Below are 20,145 nucleotides of genomic sequence, written 5' to 3'. Positions count from 1 at the left end.
ATAAGTTTTGATTGTTTTTTTACGGTGGAAAGTGAGAATATTAAGATGTCATCGTGTATCACACATAAGTTATATGAGTGTGTGGAGCAATTTGTACATCAGGAACGATGGTAACAATTGTCTGTCAGCTGAGCAACTAAATGTATCTTCCATTAAATTGCAATGAATTTGCTAGACATAAAAGTTAATCTGACATAGTATTTGCCTCGAAACGAAACCCATATAATTTTTTGTCGACAATACTGGTAAAAACGAAAGTTTACACTTGACCATTTGCATTCTTATTTTGAAAAAAAAACTTGAGACTTTTGGCAAAACACTTGCATCAAAACATATACCATATAAAGATGTACATCTCTGAGGAGCCAAACATTTCTAGAATTAAACTTTTTTTCTTAACCTGATTTTTGGGTTTATATGACTGTAAAAAATTAATTGGTGAAGAAAAAATTATATGGTGGTGCACTTCTTTTTTTGCTACAGCCATTTGAAAGTACCCAATTTTGATGATTTTCCCATTTTTCATCAATTTTTACCCATATTTTGGCTATTATCATGAAAAAAATCACAGTTTCACAATTAAACTTTTTTTCATACTTTCACTAAAGATGAATTGGGACAATCTGAATAAATTTAACTTGAAAAAAACTATAGGTAGGTGTTAATATAAGAAAGTTTATAAAATTTTGTTGCTTTTTCGTGTCAAATTTACCATGTTGTCAATTTTCTAAATTAAGGATTTTTCTCTGTTTTTAGAACAAAAAGCATATTATTTCAACTTCTTTGTTATAAATGATTGAAAAAATACATATCTAAGAAATTTGAAAAGAAAAAAATTATATGGGATGTAAATGTATCTGGTAAAATCATTTCTTGTACCCCTCACCCATTTTCTCAACATTTTGGCCAATGAGACTCACTTGATTGGTTATAGAATTTGAAAATTTTATTACTCAAAAACTACTTATTGTAAATACACAATTTTTTTACAGAGTTAAGTTTGATTATAACATTTTTTTTAAATTCATTGATATTTTCCACTTGTATCACATGTTTTGGAAATAATTCCAGAACGAGATTTCAACGAGACTGAAACGTCAGACGAATACATCCATAAGTCCATTCATGTTAGCTAGATCAGCTTAGAAAATGCTTGCATTTTAAATTAAAGTTGCTACTGAGTCAGGATATTTGTTATCTATTATAACTATTTTGGCTCTTCAAACTTTGTTTTGAGCGTCACTGATGAAGGTAATTCCTTAACCATATGTTGTACCTACAAAATGTTCTTGTACAAAATGTTCCTTTGCATTTTGTGTGTTTTTATGCTGTGCATATACTGATTTGGTGTCATGGATGGATACCCCATATCCTGTGTTTTTCCTTTTTGAAATCGGTATAATACAGATATAGTCATGCTCCTGGACATGTACACATGCTATTTGAGTAAAACACTGTTTTACGTATATATTTGTTCAGTGATTGAGTGTTGCTTACTGGCTTAAGGTCAAGTATCATTTTCAAGACATATGTTTTATTCTAGACGTGAAAGTTTCTTAATATATATTTTTATTGCATGTAGATATAGTTGCAATAATAAGTGGTTACTTATAAAGATTTGCGTCTAAAAAAGTTACAAGTTTAATTACAAACTAATGAACATGTAAATTCTATGCCAAAACCAATTTGTACACTAACTAAACTGTCCGACTTTCTCGTGTTGTAACTAACCGATTGACTTGTCTAACCTATCAATCGTTTGTCTTCGAATGCAATTTAATTTATCACTGTAACCTAAAATTGATATCATTTTTTCTAAAATTGTTCAACAGCTAGTTTAATTTGACCGAATTACAACTTATAAAGGAAAAGCTGCGAAATGTTTGATTTTTTTCAATAATCATAGAGTTGTTTTAGGAGTAGCAAATAATTACAAAGGTCAGCATCAGTGAACGCCTACATCTTTTCCTGCAATTGTTTCATCCCAAATAATACCAACAAGAATCTATTTACATGATTTATAATGTGGAAAAAAGATCAAGAACCGTCAGTATTCAATTTACTGGTCAAAATGTTTATCTTTTTATTTAGGGGAAATGAACAATTTCTTTATTTTTTAATAATCATAATGAAAACGACACGTTTTAAAATCCATGCGTCCAAAGCCGAATATTTGAAAGCAAATGATGTATAAGAACTGAAATAGTCGAAGAGCTAAATGAACAAAAAGTACCGAACAATATTAGCCAAATCAAACTAAGGTCAACTTTACTTGAAATCTCATTTTTTTTTTCATAATTTCTAAATTTATAAACGGAAAATTTAAGAAAGATGTGTTATAAATCCTGTCGGTGCAGAAGTACTCACAACTGAGCTGATGATAACCTCGGGACTGATTGTCCACCAGCAGCAGTATCGACCCAGTAAATATATCTAGTCCAGCGTAAAAGCCAAGTTGTCATATTGGATACTGGATGGCGCGGAAACTCCCTATTATATGCAGTACTTTCAGTTAGTATTCATATACATATGTACAAATAAACTTCCCAAACCCATACAAAATGATTGCGTTATTCGGCGCTAAAATATGTGTATAATACTAGCTCTGAAGTTTATGCCATATTTTCTATTAGGTTTTGTGTATGGGTTTCGGTAAGAATGTTTTTAATATTCTCTATAAGGGGTGAACAATTAGCAACCATGTTCCTTGTCGATCGTTGAAACCCGTATGTGCGCCTTTTGTGTCTTTTATGAATCTACAAAGTTGCAGTCTCAAACATACTGTATATCCTTTTTGGTGAGGGAGCTCAACGGCAGAGTAGTCTAAATAGTTCATTTACAGTGATTACTCGCCTGTCAACTCTGAGGTTATGAGTTATGAGTGTAATCTCCGCTGGTGGTTAGGTGTTCTCGATTCCGATTTTCATTGGTAAAGAATGCAAATTTTCCTGCCGAAGGTCGGTAGTTATCTCCGGCTTTCGCCGCCAATAGAAACTGACCGCCATGATATAGCAAATGTAATTGACAAAAGCGTTCAACAACAACAAACAAACAAACAAACCCATTTAGTCATATCAAAGATCGTATCCAAAATATGCATTGAATTTCTCTTAACGTCCATGCACAGCAATGCATTGTTTTTTCAAAACATTCAAAAAACGGTATTTTGGGACAATCAAACAAGTGTATACTTGATTAATATCTTATTACTGTAGAACATGTAAATTCTTCAATCCTTATACATGACAATACGAAAGATTGAAATGAACACAGTGTTGGACATATGATACATTATATCACTACCGGAGCACGCCTTGGTTCAATAGTTTTCTTATAAGCATCAACATTCTATCAAAGAAATTATAATAGCAAGCACAAGGCCTGAAAAATCATATCAATTTTGGAGACATATACTCTTTATGCAGCTTCTGGAATTTTGCTACAGTGCAGAAACATTTTTACCAAAAAGGGGAAGTCCACAAAAATTGACAAAATCATACACTATCAATCAACGGAACAAGTGAAAAACAACTGCCATATTCCTGACTTGGTACAGGCATTTTCCGAAGAAAATGGTGGGTATAACCTATATAATAGAAAATTCACAATTTGAATAATGCATTCAGCTCTTTTGTCGTAAAGGTTAGTTTTCAATCGACCCTCATTGTCAAATTCAAATTAATGTAGTTCAAGATATGAGCAGACTTAAATACTTCTGCGATGTCATTCATATCAAATTCATCGGGTTAGATACGATCAAAATCTGAATTATTCAGTGAGATGATATCATCTATATAATGGAATGTAAAGTTACAGGACAATGCTAGCTTCTTTTCATTCATCTCCTGGATGAGGTCTATTGCAGACGAATAAAGGAACAAGAAGACGAGCACAGTTGGTTCATATGGGTATGCCGATTGTTTGATGAAAACCACGTCTAACAAAATAAACTAAAAATGTCCAGATAAAAAATATTTCATTAAAACTTACAGTACTGTTTCTTCTTTGTAATATTTCATACACATAACGTTGTGAAATGGGTTTTTATATGCATTGGCATAATGTTGACCTTGTGAAAAGATGTATCATACAGCATTGGAATTATTTGAATGTGGTTAAACTGCGGCCACCAATAACGTAAGAAATATGTATCATCCTTTATGCAAAACGAAAGACACAACATTGAATCCATTTCTGTAAAAAATATATATTTTCTCTTTATTTTTGTTATTCTTTAAAAAAAATAAGGTTGAAATCTTTGTAATGTCATCCGACAGCTGTAATCACGTCTTTAAGAAACCAGGAAGTATTTTCTTTGCCAATCTTGTTTTACCACCTTCGTTTTCAAAAGTACTGTCTGAACTCAACTTGTCATTACTAAAATTACCAGTTTCCTTTGCTATCAGTAATCCTTTAACTCAGGAAACTTTAATTCTCCTTGTTTTTAAGATAATTTCAGTACTCCCTGAACTTAACGTACTATCTAGTATGCTATTGTTTCATGTATCAGCCTAGACGAGTGAAATAAATATCTGATATGGTTTTTTTATTATTGACCACTGGACGCGTTCATCCAACGCTTCCATGTAATCACAAGTAATACCTGATTCAATAATACTTTATACGGTTTCAGTTTACAAGCATATTGGTTTCATTCACTGTTCATTCAGATCTATCAATCAATAAGGAATTGTTTAAAAATAAAAACATTTATGATTAGTGTTTCTTACAAATTGCAAGATTTCAATAACTATAATAGTAACATTTTGTTACATTTCTATTAATGTGTAAAATCAAAAATGATAAATTACATGTTTGCCCAACATGGATATTCGATTTTAAATTACGAAATATTTCATGTGGGCTTGAATTTAAATATGGATTTTACCACAATTATATATTTGTTACGTTTGGTGGATGAGAAGAAGAATGCAAAGAAGACTAAGATTATCCTTTAGCATCAAGTTCAGCTTTATAAATAGCCTTCTCCCATTGAATTATTTAACTATTGGTGACAATGAATAAATCTTGACTTACATCTAGAAATAAGATGTGTTTTCCGTTTTGTTTTGTTTTTTTTTTGTTTTTTTTTGGGGGGGGGGGGGGGGAGGGGGGGTCGATTAAGGGGTTTTTATTGTCTTGATATCTTTTCCCTTTATTTAAAGTAAGTTTGTGTGTCCTGTTGGAAAAGCACTTCCTTTTGGCTGTAAATTTTCTGTGTTTTTTCACTTATGAATTTAAAACTACTCAAAAATAAATATCTCATTATAATAGATTTGCAGAAAATCTTCATTTTCTTAATTAAATATATCGGACATATAAGACAGATATGTCTACTGTTGTTTGTGACGTTGACAGTTTATTATAACCTGTCACGAATAATTTCCGAAATAACAAGACTTAACAGACAAGCTGAAATATATTTTACTTTTAATCTTCGCAAACCAAACAATCTTTCCGGGTGTCTGATTAAAGTGCTGCTAAAAATAAAACTCGTTGGACTAAAAACACTAACGATAGTTTAGAATACTTCCGATTTTTATTTTAAGAAAAAATGTGAACAACGCATTGGGTACTCTAATTACAACAAAAACAAGATAAATAATTTATAAACCGTATGCTTATTTTCAGGGTAAAATTTCTGTCATTGATATCCGAGTCCACTAATACACGTAGTTCAAATGTCTTTACATGTACTTATCATTTTATTCTTGATTGTTTTTGAGGGTACATCCTATGTATATTATTTACATACAAGTGAAGTGTTACACTTTCACTTTTAAGAACAAATCTGATGTTCTCTGAAAGTTCAAGAAATCTCAAAAGATCAAATATTATCAAATTCATAATAGTGTTGACGAGACCATTCGTTGGCGCGTTGAGTTCTCCAATTGACTGGGTCAGATCAGGTAACCGTTTGTCTGTTTCGCCTTCGTAATAAGTTGTTTTACAAGGGACATTTAAACGTAAGGGGTTTCTCAACGCCTGAAAACAAGTAACTCGAAAAAAAATACTACAGGCGTATTGATTAACATTGAAAATTTTGACATTCTTCACCGACAATCGATATCGATAATCAAATTATTTATCATACCGCACGTTCTTTAAACATTAAAATAAATTTCACTAGCTTCAAAAGTAGTAATGAATGTGTAAGCAATAACCTTTTTCGGACTTAAAAGCGATTTTACAATTGTCGCATTATAAAATTTATACTGGCTATTCGTATCTTTCAACTTTTATCTTGTTCAAAAGTTTTTATTTTTAGAACGAATAAATGGTAAAATTTAAATCGTATTGCAATTAAAAAAAAAATGAAAAAATATATTTACGTACGGTCTTTTTCGTACTTGCAAAATATAGGACAGTAAAAAGCTGCATGTATTTGAACCTAGCTTAATACAATTTCAATTTACTTTATGAAATAGGAATCTTTAAATTCAATATCTAAATATAATTAATTGTTGAATAAATTTATTTACTGCAAAGCTAGAATTCAAATTATTTGGTCCAAAGTTCTACTGACTGACACATCATTCGGACTAGATGTTTGATGAACGGGAAACTGGAATCTTTCTGCTAACCACTTCACTTGATGAAAACCAATGCTTGGTTGCAAAACCGTATTTCTGAATTCATGATTACGCACATACCACTCATTTGTTCTGAGAGTGCGTTTTATTTTAATTTAATTTGATAATTTGATAATTTTTTTTAAATTTTTTTTTTTTTGGGGGGGGGGGGGGGGGGCATTGGTTCGTTACAATATTTTTTAATCCCAGTGTCGTATTTCTTTTTGTCCCTAATTTTAAATTGATATTAATTAGTTTTTTCACCTTTTTTCCTGAATGATTGAGGACCGCTTAAAAAATTATGTATCCCTCCGAAACATAAATACATTTAATCAGGTAGGTTACACTATCATTCATTGGCATACTAACGTTCCCGCTAATGAAATTGTTTGCTTGCATAATAAGCAATATCCATTGAATGGGTTACAATACATGATGGACTACTACGTACTTTATCGAAAACACGTGTGTTTTTCAGTGACCTACAATTCACTTTTTCTTCTTTTGTGTCTACGTTTACTAAAGCATAAGTTGTATGCTCAGATTAAAATAACAAACGGAGGGCTGATGAACTGTAACACCCGATAATTTGTAGTTTAATACGTCAACAATACCCTGTAACAGTGTTATAACCTATGTGTTAATCATAAACAATTAATCTGTTTAGTATGATGCTTTCGGTTAATAATTATTCTACTACCAAGATATTATGAACACATTATCTAATGCATGGATAGATTAAAAAAATATAAGTACAATTCTTAATTAGATTGTTGTTGCAGTTAACTGGTCGGGACAATTCCAGAGGCGGATTTAAGTTGGGGAAGGGGGAGGGCCTCTCCCCTCTTATGGAGCTTCATACATGGTTAGTGCATAGACTTTTATTTAACTTGTCCTACTCCTAACGTTGTCTAGTTTGCCCCTCCTCTTTTTCAAAATACTGGATCTGAATTTGATTTCCTTATACGGATATGCAATATTTAGCATTCTAATGTTTCCGCCGATACATATATCAGTGTTTGTTTGGGCGATTGACCGACCAATCCACTGAATGAGTTGCAATGCATGATGGACTACTATGTGTTTACAATTGTTTATAACTGCATGACATACAACACAATTTTTAACACATTGCCGAAAAAAAGAATTCATCTTTATACGTTTTCTTCATTTGTGTTTACATTTATGATACAAAATATTTTGTTCTGTGTTCAAATTGACGAAGAATTACTTCGTTGATCTATATATATGAAAAAAATGTTTAAATACTCGAACCGTAGCCGCTAATATTATGAATATAAACAAAAAAAATTAAGACATTCATTCACGAAAAAAGCGAAATACCTGAACTACAACCACAAGGTTGAACACACAGACTAAATATATTCGTTCACGAATCAGCATCCAATTGACAAACACAAAGACATAACAACTCAAAAGACAAATAAGTGATGCATCCAGGTTCCGAAAACGGGAGTCGCATTAACTTTTCAGTAATCTAGTAAAATTGGGAAAGCGATTGTCAAATTTCCGTAAAATGGACTAAAAATTGAAAAATAATAGGGTTATTTTTGTTAAAATGTTTCTTCTTTTGATTTTTAATTTATTCATTCATTTTCTTATTTCTGTTTTTGCTACTAATAAACTGTACAAGTTTCCCCTTTACATAAAGCATTAAACAAATAGAAAAGTCCCATAGTTATTCAGATATACTTTTAAAAATATACTTAAATATAGAAATTGAGTAGTCTAATATGCCTTAATATCCAAAGCAAACTGACCCTACCAGTCTTCTAAATGACCGAACGATTCAAATGATGTGCCATGCGAAAAATAGGAAGACATTGTTTTCATTATCCTGAGCTCTTTTCACAGACAAATCTTATCCATTGAATAAACGGTAGGTTATTCTTAAATGTTCCGAACGTAGGAATATTTTTTTTTTATGTAAGATATTTTTTTGTGAAATAACCCCATAAACTTGAGGGTTTTTTTTTCTAATAAAAAATCGACATGTTTTACATTTAATATATTTTTCTATAATCTAAATGATATTAGCTCTGCACATTTATTGTTATTTCGGGTGAAAGTCTTGGTCGTGATGACAAAAAGAATGTTTAAAACAAATTCCTTTTAAATTTTGTTGAAAGAAAATTTAATTTTATGTATTGAAATGTGAAACAAGTGATTATTTAAATCCCCACTGGAGGGCCTCTGACAGACTGAGTGAGCGTAAAATCATTGTTATCGATAGCCGATGACAAACATGTTAAAGGTAAATGATTCAGTATTATTAACAACACGAGTATTACGGTTGTCCACACTGTTATGTGATTACCTCTAAAGAAATTTAACATCTTGCATGATATGCAGTATGAAAAACATTAATTTAATTTAATTGATGACAACTCTGAACTGTATGTCAGGACATGCGATGTTTATCAATCTTTAAACCTTACACATGTTACAGTTACACCCCTATGATTTGAAGGTTAACCTTTGTCCGGGTTTGGATTAACTTTGGTCCTGTGTTTTTATCTACTCTCAACTGTTATTTTCGGTTTGAGATTGTTAAATATGAAAAGACTTTAATTGTCAAAATGCGCATCTGGTTCAGTAAAATTGGTACCGTTAATGTTATTAAAATTAGAGTGAAATACAAATAAAAGTCTTAAGATTCCGGTTATGAAACAAACAGTAATGCGTTAAAAATATAAAACTATTCTGTAAGGAAGTATATTTGGAAAAGATGCACTTGAATATTTCTGGTTAACGATACAAGAATTAATTTCAAAATTTCATAGACGATTTAAATTTTTCAAAAAATAAATTTAAAACATATGTATCAAACCATTGTTTTATTACATAAATATAGTTAAATTCATTTGTTTCACTGATGTGCACCATAAACCATCAATCTGCTATCATTTTTTTTTTCTTTTTCTTAAGTTCTTTCATTTAATGCATGAACAGGTTATCTTTACATTTTTTGTAATCATTTTAGAATAGTACAAACGAAAAGTACTTTTAACCTACGTTTCGTATTTCCATATTGTCTAGTTAATACTTCCTAATAAAGGTGACAGACATGAAACATCACAATAAAATTACTGCGTTAACATGATTAGCCCTTTAATGCCAACTTTCCCTGAAGCAGCACAATTGTAAAATATTCAATGGCTTTGATTTCCAATTAAAGAGTCGCGTGAAAGCAAAACGGTTTTGTTCATTTTTTAGCAACTTATTTAAAATTCTTTTGTATTGTTACTAGGATTTCCTCTAATGTCAGCATTATGATGTAATACAAATGAATTAAAACAAATATGTATTGGTTTTTACCATTAGATGAAGCGTTATTGTGACAATAAAATCCGTATCAGATAGTATAACTCGGTCTCTAAAAGGGAGATAAGCTTTGTATTCCGTCATACATTTTGATTAACATTTTGTATTTGAAGGTTGATCAAACTTGATCAAAGTAAACAATAAAATGTCAAATATTCCTAGGCTTATCTCAAAGACTTGACATCGATGACAGTCTAGTGCCTTAATCTATAATTATGTTGCATAATACTAGTACTGAGCATCAATGCATTAAAAATCATTGTAACATATTTTTTTAGATACAAGAGGAAGTCACAATAGCTAATAGCATTTCGTTTTTTTTTTTAAGATAGGCGGACAATACCAAAAGAATATTAAAGCTCTCACAAGTGGAAGAAAAACTGACAACGCCATTGCAAAAAAGTAAAACGATCATAATAGAAACAACAATATATAAAACACAACATAGAAAACCAAAGACTAAGCAACACGAACACAACAGAATGGTTGGTTGATTCCATGTGCTCTGAAAAGGTAAGCAGATCCTGATTTATATGTAGCACCCGTCGTGTTGCTCATGAAAGTGCAAATTCGGTGATGTCACAGTCGAGGTAAATGAAGTTAACATGCTAACATATATTGTGAGTTGACGGTTCGTTCGTTAAAAAAGTATAACAAATTTGCTTGGAAATATTCAGTATGAACAAACATTCATAAGAAACTTATAACTAACGGTAAATAAATTCCGAGTTTAACTGACGATATAAAGTATCCATAGATGGCGTAGTAAGAAATTTAGTGCCACCACCGCCCTTTTTTTCCCCAAAAAAATAGGCAATCAAAAGTAGAGAAGATAACTTATATTATGGTGTCCATTGGAAGCGTTGCTCAATGTTAAACAAAGACTACTTTATTGCTATTCAATGTTAAATACAACTGGCATAGACAAGACATAAAGAAAGAGAAGAATGATAAAACAATAAAGTCATATTTTGTCATCCTGTTTTGTATATAATTTAAAAGAAAACGCACATTACGTTGTAAAGCAAACTCATATGCATTACGTACCGATTGTTTTTGTGATTTGTTTGACATTGTGAGGAGTTAAAAGACAGACCCCAAGGGGACAATCCAAAACAATAATTCGGACACTCACCACGACCTCAAAGAAAAATAACGAAAGGACAAACAACAGCCTGCAATAAACTACATAAAAACTAAGTAAGTCAGTTATCTCTTGTTTAATGATATGCTTTATGTGCTACATGTAGCTGTTCGTATATTGTATTGTCCTAACACCTATTCGTGAAATAATCACTGCATTAAACTTTGTATTTTCGTTCCATGGGTAATATCTTCTACCAGTTATATACAAATATTGTATTTTTTGTACAAAACCTGTCAATGAATTAATCAAGTACACCTATGGCCAAAACAATTGGAAACCCATATAAATTTGAAACCATTGTGGCAAGTAATTCAAAACATGAATTAAACGAAACAATTGTTAACCTTAAGTAATCCTTGGGTTTTTTTTTTTAAATACAAAACACTATAAGTGCGGTTATTTAATATGTTTTTAAATGTTTACATATTATTAACAATCATCAATGTCTTAAAATAGATGACAAAAAGAATGTATTAAGAACATTTGAGTGTTAAAAGAACCTGCACAGTATGCATTTTGAGCAAGCAATAAAAAACTCGAATATCTATTGGCAATCATATACTGTATAAATTACTAACAACTTTGAAGACAAATTCATTTTACGTCACTCTTACTCATTGGTATTCAAAAGATAAATAAAGGAAACAGTAGTATACCGGTGTTCAATAGTCATACATCGATTAAGCAAAAACAAATCCGGGTCACAAATCAAAACTGAGGGAAACACATCAACTATAAGAGGAAAACAACGGAACAACAGAAACACTGAACTGCTACAAAACAAACGCCAACATACATAGAAACGGAATATTTGATAAGAACTGCCATATTCCTGACTTGGTACATGACATTTTAAGAAAAAATGGTGGGTTGAACCTGGTGTTATGGCTAGCCAAACATCCCGCTTATATGGCAATGTTAAAAATACCGCTAAAATGACAACATTAAGTGACAGGAATATAGTACAAATAAACGCAAGAACACTCAGCACAGAGAAATACATAAATAAATAATATAATAGAACATTACATGTAAACCACAGAATGACAACGGACACCTCCCATGGATTTATGACAGTACACCAGTACACCACAATATACTTATGAACTGTCCGTCACACGAATGTATCAATGACACAAAAAGTGACGTATTTTGTGTGACGTTTATTTTATCACAGGTAAATTTCTAAAAATAGAATATAGAATTGAAAGTGAGTTTGTTATGGTGTTATTTTATGAATTTTCTAATCATTACAAGAATATTAATATAGAATTGTGTTTGTAATGGTGTAGTTATTTTTATTTTCTAACCATGTCGGTTTTTCTTTCAAACCAAAACTGTGTAAAAACAAATAAATCCTGTGCATATAGTTGCACAAAATGACGGATTACAAGTGTTACTGTGCTATTTTTTGTTATTGGATAGTGAAATTATACTCTACTTTCAACGTATTAACTAAAAAGGTGTAGTGCGGATTTAAAAAATTTTAAAAAAAAAGTTCTTACAAGATCAAGCGAAAATAAACATATATTGTTACTAAGAGGGAAAAAAAGGCGAAATGGTTACAAGTAGCTCGGTTGGGTAAAAGGATTAGTCATGTGGTATAAATCCTTTTAAATATCATCAATATTAATCTAAAAAAGAATTGCTGATTTCTATATATGTGTACTGAATATTTCCAAGCAATTTAGAGATGGGTTCATTTGGAATATTGCATAGCGTAAGCTCGACACTAGCGTACAAAAAAGTGGTTCCTTATCTCTATCTTAGACACCTGCCTACAATAAATCATGATCATGAAATTTTCAACCGTGGGTCAACAAACAGTAAATATTAAATATTGCTGAAATAAATCTGCATAAAAATATACGCAAAGGTCCGATTCATTTATAATATCACTTCTCCAGCCCAAATATGTATTTCAGGGCATTCTATCTACGTAATTGAACTGTCACCGTTACATGTACAACTACTGCTACTGGGATCTAAGGTTTAGGAGAAATACCGACCTGTCAGTCCGTAACAGGATTTGCAAACGCGGACAGTCAACAAGACCTTATGTTGGATCAGTTTAGACCAAGGTACAAACATTGGGTTATTCATTAAGGGTTGAAACTTTAAGAAAATGGCACCGATTTTTTTTTTATCAATGAGTTCCGTTTTCTTCTCCAAAGATCTGAAGGAGTAATCTGCGTATACAGCCGTCGAAAGGAGCATTTCACCTTCGTAAATGGAAGTTGACAGATTTAGCGCTAAAGGCATCATGGCGTGGGCAGCAATATCCTGCAAACGCATAACAACCCTAGCGCATAGCCATGAAAAAGTAGCTACTTAAAAGTTATGGAGACGATATCACATGTTCAAATACAACATTTTATTCGATCTATGAGTCAAATATTAGTCCCCTCTCCAAAAAAACAACAACATGAAAACACCCTAGCGATTTCTTTAATGAATTCTTTGTAAATCAAGAAATTAAACTGATAATTGGTTTAAAAAACACGTTATACCTTGATTTAGAACAGTTGTGGTATTGAAGTTTATTGCATTTATTACTGTGTGCATATTTAAAAGTGAAATTTCAAATTCGTTATTTCGAGTTTAGCACACTTCTTGGAAGCTTGTTCAGCTTCTTAATCGTGAACGCTTCATTTCTATGTAGCAACATTCCAATAGCGCCTGCATAATAATGGTGTTTCCTATCATAACTTTTCTTGATAGATGGGTGCAGCTTAGAAGGAAGCTATTGAAACAATTGTTTTAAGTGGTAAAGTTAGTGTCTTTCCTTTGAAAGTTGACCATTATGAAATATCTGTGTCACAGATGACTACAGATATGTTCCAATTGTCGTTATCACAATCCTGTACTCTTCTTTCCGATTGTAACATTACCGAATGAGACCTATCACCATAATTGTATTGCCATGAGCAGTATGACGGATGCCAAATGTGAAGCAGAGTGTGATTTTCCTTTCGGAGCACTTATTTTTATCACGTTTTAGTTGGGTTCATTTTGCTAAGGCTTTCTACGTAGTATTTGTGGACTTTTTTGCTTTTTCGTCGTTTTTCGTTTTTATCCATGGCTTTATCAGTTATTCATTTGAATTTTGAATGCCAATTTAGTATCTACCCGCTTTTTTTTTGACAAGCGTAATAGCGAAGATACATGCAACATAATGGTTGTGACAGACAAATCGTATTTTTAAATAAACACGTTTTTTCAAATGCATTCTACATATCACACTTACACTCTACTCAAATAGTAATTTCAAGTGGCTACTTTGGACGCCTTAAATAGATGTTTCTTAAAAAGCGACTGAACTTACAGTTTCAGTGAACACGTTTCTGGAGAGAGAGAAAAAAACATATAAAGCATTTGCGGATGGAACATGTTTTGTTGTTGTTGGAGATGTCTTTCTTTAAACCGAGAAAAAAATTAATTCATTGGATAATGTTTGTCGATACGGTTCTTTTGAATCCTCTGTTTTCTCACAATGGATATTAATTATTCTGACGCAAAACTGTGCACATAAAGAATCCTCAAATAAGATAACTCAAGATAATCATTTCACTCAACAACTACAAAATTGTCAAAACTAATGTTTGGTAACTACTGTTGTATGTTTGTTATTTCGTGGTATATGTCAGAACACCCTGAATCAGGAAAAGAGAAAATAGGAGGTACCAAGATCGGACAATCAAAAATCGTGTCTAATAAACCGTCAACACCAAAAATAAAATGACGAAGACAAACAGTAATAACAAAATATTACCTAGAGAAATAAACATTGTAGCCCTCTCTATATGTCACTAAAGTTTTTTTATGACCTTTTTCTGATAGATATAATGTGCATACATTTGGAAAGACGATGTTTGTATTCAATTTACGCACATTGGTAAATCAGCAAAGATAAAATTATGTAAGTCTGATGTTATTCCATTGTTATCTTCGAGACAAAACGTTTGACTAATCAATCGACTCGTCCTGAGGCGGAAGACATTTATCTATTTTGATTTCATTGATTTAAAATTAGTGCAACATTGTCAGGCTTCTCAAAGAATAAAATTGGTAGAATTTCCTGCATATTCCGGATATGACGTTACAATTTTTATGCAACCATTTGAGGTTTCTCTTTTCAAATAATGTTTATGCTACAGCTTAAAGCCAACATGTGTTAGATATAATGGCTATATACACGTGAAATTATGCATAAAATCCTTCAATTATGACCTATAATATGTGAAACATTTTTATATTACTTCCTAAAAGAATAAAACAACAAACTAATTTAATCCCGCCACATTCTGTATGTGCCTGTCCCAAGTCAGGAGCCTGTAATTCAGTGGTTGTCGTTTGTTGCTGTGTAAAATATTTGATTTTCGAATTGTTTTACATTTGTCATTTCGGGGCCTTTTATAGCTGACTATGCGATATGGACTTTGCTCATTGTTGAAAGCCGTACGGTGACCTATAGTTGTTAATTTCTGTGTCATTTTGGTCTCTTGTGGAGATTTGTCTCATTGGCAATCATACCACATATTCTTATCTTTATAATTGAATCATGTGGCTTACAGGATGCACATGTTCATTAAAAGATCAGGGTTTTTATCATAGTGCAACTCTATCTATATCTGTACATCGAAGATATCTATTCTGGCTTTTCCTTGACGGGAGAGAAGGATAGCACATATTGCGCTCACTTGGCGCACACGATATTTTCTTTCAGCTGGTACCACTAAATTAACACCTTAACGAAGAAAGAGTTCTAAAATTTATCAGTTTTTTATTGAGGTGTCTCTAGTGCCGACGAATTTTTCACTACATTGGCACTTTCAAAGTCGTCAAAACGTTTAGGTGTAATATTTCTTTTTGATTTACTTTTAACAAAGAAATTGTCAAAATTTAGAGCTTGGACCAAACACTCAACCACCTTGTACAAAATAAAAGTAAAAATAACAAAAATAACGAAAAATACCAGGCGCTAGATTGTTCGTTTAGACATCAAATTGTCTAACTCTAAGTCGGTTAGCATTTAGGTGATCGATCACTCTTCTCGTGATTTGTAGTCCGTTGTAATAAATCTTGCAGCTCTACGTTGGATCCTTTATAGCTTGTTTAAATCGTTTGTGGTATATGGATCCAATACTATACCCCCGTATTCCATCGTGGATCTTAATAATGAAATGTCAGCTGTTTTCTTGCAGTTTTTGTTCAAGAATCGAAGATTTCGTCTGAGAAAGACGAGTGTTGAGTTAGCTTTCTTGGCTTTATATGAGTTATCGATTTGACCTCTGTGGATATTTGTAGTCCTATTAATGTGTAATTTATACTGAATGTATAATTTATGTTCATTTGTACCATATTATGCAATTTGAATAGATTGAATGGTACATAACGATACAACAACAACAAAAACAACATCATGTAAAACAAACACATGCACACACACATAATTATTCAATTTTGTCACATACGAACATTATTTTTTAAATTGTAATAGAGACGTTGTGTTATATATTATATCATCGGCAACGTATTATAATTATGTTACCAGTTAAAAGAGCAGGTTTTCAAATTTATTTTTATTTTTCGTGGTTTTTTTTTCTCTTTCGTCAATTATAATTATGTATTGCTTATTTTTTCTGTGAATACTACAATAATATCTTATTATAATTAAATCTTTGTTTTTTAACTAATTTCATTGTACGTTCTTCTCAAAATCATTTGTTTATGTATTCTGCCGAGATCATTAAAAACGGTGAGGGAAGAGAACTAATAAAGCATGTTTAAACCATTCACATGTTAATTTTCCTGGCCCTAGTCAGAAATCTTTTTCACGATGGTCTTTGTTAATATCTTTCTGTTTTACCACATACTCAAAGAATACGTTACGAGTTATGAGGAAGAACAACTGAAAGATACCAAAGGGACATTCAAACTCATAAGTCGAATATAAACTGACAACGCTATGGCAAAAAAGGAAAAAGACCAACACACATACAATAGTTCACAAAACACAACATAGAAAACTAAAGACTAAGCAACACGAACCCCACCAAGAACAGGGGGTCTCAGGTGATGCGGAGAGGTAAGCAGATCCTTCTCCATACGTGGTACCCGTCGTGTTGCTCATATAAGTACAAACACGGTGATCAGCCTAAATCGGAATGTCATATTCGGGGAAAAGAGGACGGGATTGTAGTTACGCCAATTGGAACATATCCGTCGTCATATGTGAAACAGATCTTCCATAAAGGTCAACCAACTCGTGATGGTGTCCATAAAATTTACGAAAGGATGATTTCAACTTCACCACTTGGAACTCTTGGTTTAATAGCTTCCTTGTGAGAAGTAACCCTCTTTCAAGGAAATTATGATAGAAAATACAAGCCATGGAATATCGTTTCAACTGGGAGATATATACTCCATATGCAGGCGCTGCTGAAATGTTGCTACATAGAAATGGAAAGTTCACAATTGGAAGCTGAAATCATCTCTTTTATCGATTGAAATTACACGTGCTTTACGGTCATCATCATGAATTGGTTGACCAATACGACGTGTCTGTCTGTGTCCGACTAACAAACGACATCTTTTCGCGGTCTTAGATTTTTAGATACTAGAATACACGTCTGATTTGTAATTATACCGATTATTTCATAGTCCCTACTGCGACATTTTGACAATGGCTGATGATGCATGTATAGACTCTCAATGCACCAGGTCTCGTTCATTTTGGAGTTCATGCAATTTGTATATTCTTAATAAATTTATGAGATTTGAACATCGATAAAATAATGTTGCCTCTAATTAACGCCTATAAATACATTCACATTGGTGATGATGCTTTATATTTGAAGGGGCCTCGATGGCCGAGTGGTCTAATTAGTCAAGCTATTATATCACTAGCCTGTCAACACTGAGGTTGTGAGTTTGAATCCCGCACGTGGCAGGTGCACTCGACTTCAATCTTAATTGACTAGGATTGTCAGTTTTTCTATCGAAAGTCGGTGGTTCTCTCCATCCACTCCGGCTTCCTCCACCAATAAAAACTGACCGACACGAAATAGCACAATAGTGCTGAAAGTGGAGTCAAACAACAACAAATCAATTTATATTTGAAAGTCTCTGTTCCTTGTTAACTTTTAATATGACATACAGAAAACGTTTTTTTCACCTCTAGATGTCTTCTTGTTATGTTGTTACGTTACATTCTAATGTTTACACCCCAAACTGTTTTTATTCAAACGAAACTATAATAATTTTCAGTACTTTTCTTAAAGCAAAAATAAATGTTTATTGTGCGCATGTTTTGTTGTTATAAGGTGTAGGTATGTGTTGCACCATAAATTAGCGTTGGATTTATAATTTGAAGCCCCGACAAAAAAAAAGGTATTTAAATCGACTCATTTTATCATACCTATAACACTAGAAACCAACCCAAAATCGTATGACAATAAGATCCGGAAATAACGATAAGACGTTTCACTATCATAACTACATAAAATTATATAATAAAGTAATAGAAAACGTAGGAAAAAAACTAAGAGAGAAAACTTAAGCAATAAGTCGTAGGAAGACAAATAAGATCATGGCCAAATAAATAAAAAGAGAGGGCAAACGCCTAGGCGAGATTGTGATGTCACAGATAAGGCCACAAAACACTTCACTAAAAACTAATGATAGAGAAACACGATCAATGTAAAACCCGTGTTGAATTTAGGCGCTTCACAACTGTATACAGTTCTTGACACCTGTCGTTTTGTCGTAAAAATTTAATATCCGGTCATAAGTTGCATTTGATGATGTTTCAAAATAGAATTAAAGGAGAGCGTTGTAGCTAAGATGAATGTCTTAATTAAAGCAAGGTATAGCGTAAGCGTATCTTTTACACAAGATAGCCATTTATATGTATATCATAGAAAATTACAAATCGGAATTAGATGAAAAGAAAGTAAGAATTGATATCAGGAGCGTCTTCAAAGTAATTATGTCGTTCTTAAAGTATCAACTGCTTCGAGAGAGTTAGTTTCAGGATTTTTGATCGGTGTAAAATATCGTCATATTAAGATCACAGTGGTCGTTTACCACGGAGTAGAATACTAGAATAACGAGATAGGGATCATCAACAGATAAACTATTTCAAGGTGTTAAGATTGGGAACGTCGACGCTGATCAATCCAAATAGAGGTCAATTCCTTCGAATTAGGTATCCTGATGTAAAGATCAGATGCTTCGACAGAGTAAGAAATCCTACTTCTACAATAACACGCTTGGATAGAGTAAGTTTCAAATAGAATAATGACAAAAATCCCGACATTATGTTAAATGTGGTATAGGTCTAATTCCGGACATTTCAAGCACAGTAAAGGTCATTAATATGACATTGACCACACCATGATGCTTAAGGTGTATATAAAAACTTCCTAATTGTAAGCTGTGATTTATCTGATACTATGAATTCCAAAGAACTTATAAGAAGAGGGTATTCTCTTAGCTATGTATATAGTTCCTGTTATACATGTAAAAGTATTTGATTATCTCAGGACACGAACATACATAGACATATACAGGAGTTTAGAACGTAAATGCCTTGTTAAAAAAACGAGAACTTAATACCCTGATCTGTTACAGAGCCTACAAGCATGTTTAACCCCGCCACATTATAAATGTGTCTATCTTAATTTAGGAGCCGGAAATTCAGAGGTTGTTGTCTGTCTTATTGGTTTTTCCTTTATTCTTATTGGTCATAAATCAGGCATTTGGATTTTTCGTTTAAATTGTTTCACATTTTGTCATGTTGGAACTTTTAAAGCTGCCTATAATTTATGCATTTTGATCATTTTTAATGCTGCACGGTGACTTATTATAGCTGGTTAAATCTACGTCATTTGGACTTTTATGGATAATTGTCTACCCACCCGGCACGCAACGTCATTTCAACGTTGAAATGTGGTTGATATTTCGTCATGACGTTGCTTCAACGTTGTTTCAACGTTGTAACAGCAACGTCGAAGTTATGTTGCAGAAAGTAAGTTGATTCAACGTTGAATTTTAGTTGAATTTTCGATGTTGAAGTTA

The sequence above is a fragment of the Mytilus californianus genome, unplaced genomic scaffold, assembly GCF_021869535.1.
Source record: "Mytilus californianus isolate M0D057914Y unplaced genomic scaffold, xbMytCali1.0.p SCAF_15, whole genome shotgun sequence".
NCBI classification, from domain to species: domain Eukaryota; kingdom Metazoa; phylum Mollusca; class Bivalvia; order Mytilida; family Mytilidae; genus Mytilus; species Mytilus californianus.
Note: the sequence above shows the minus strand (reverse complement) of the source record.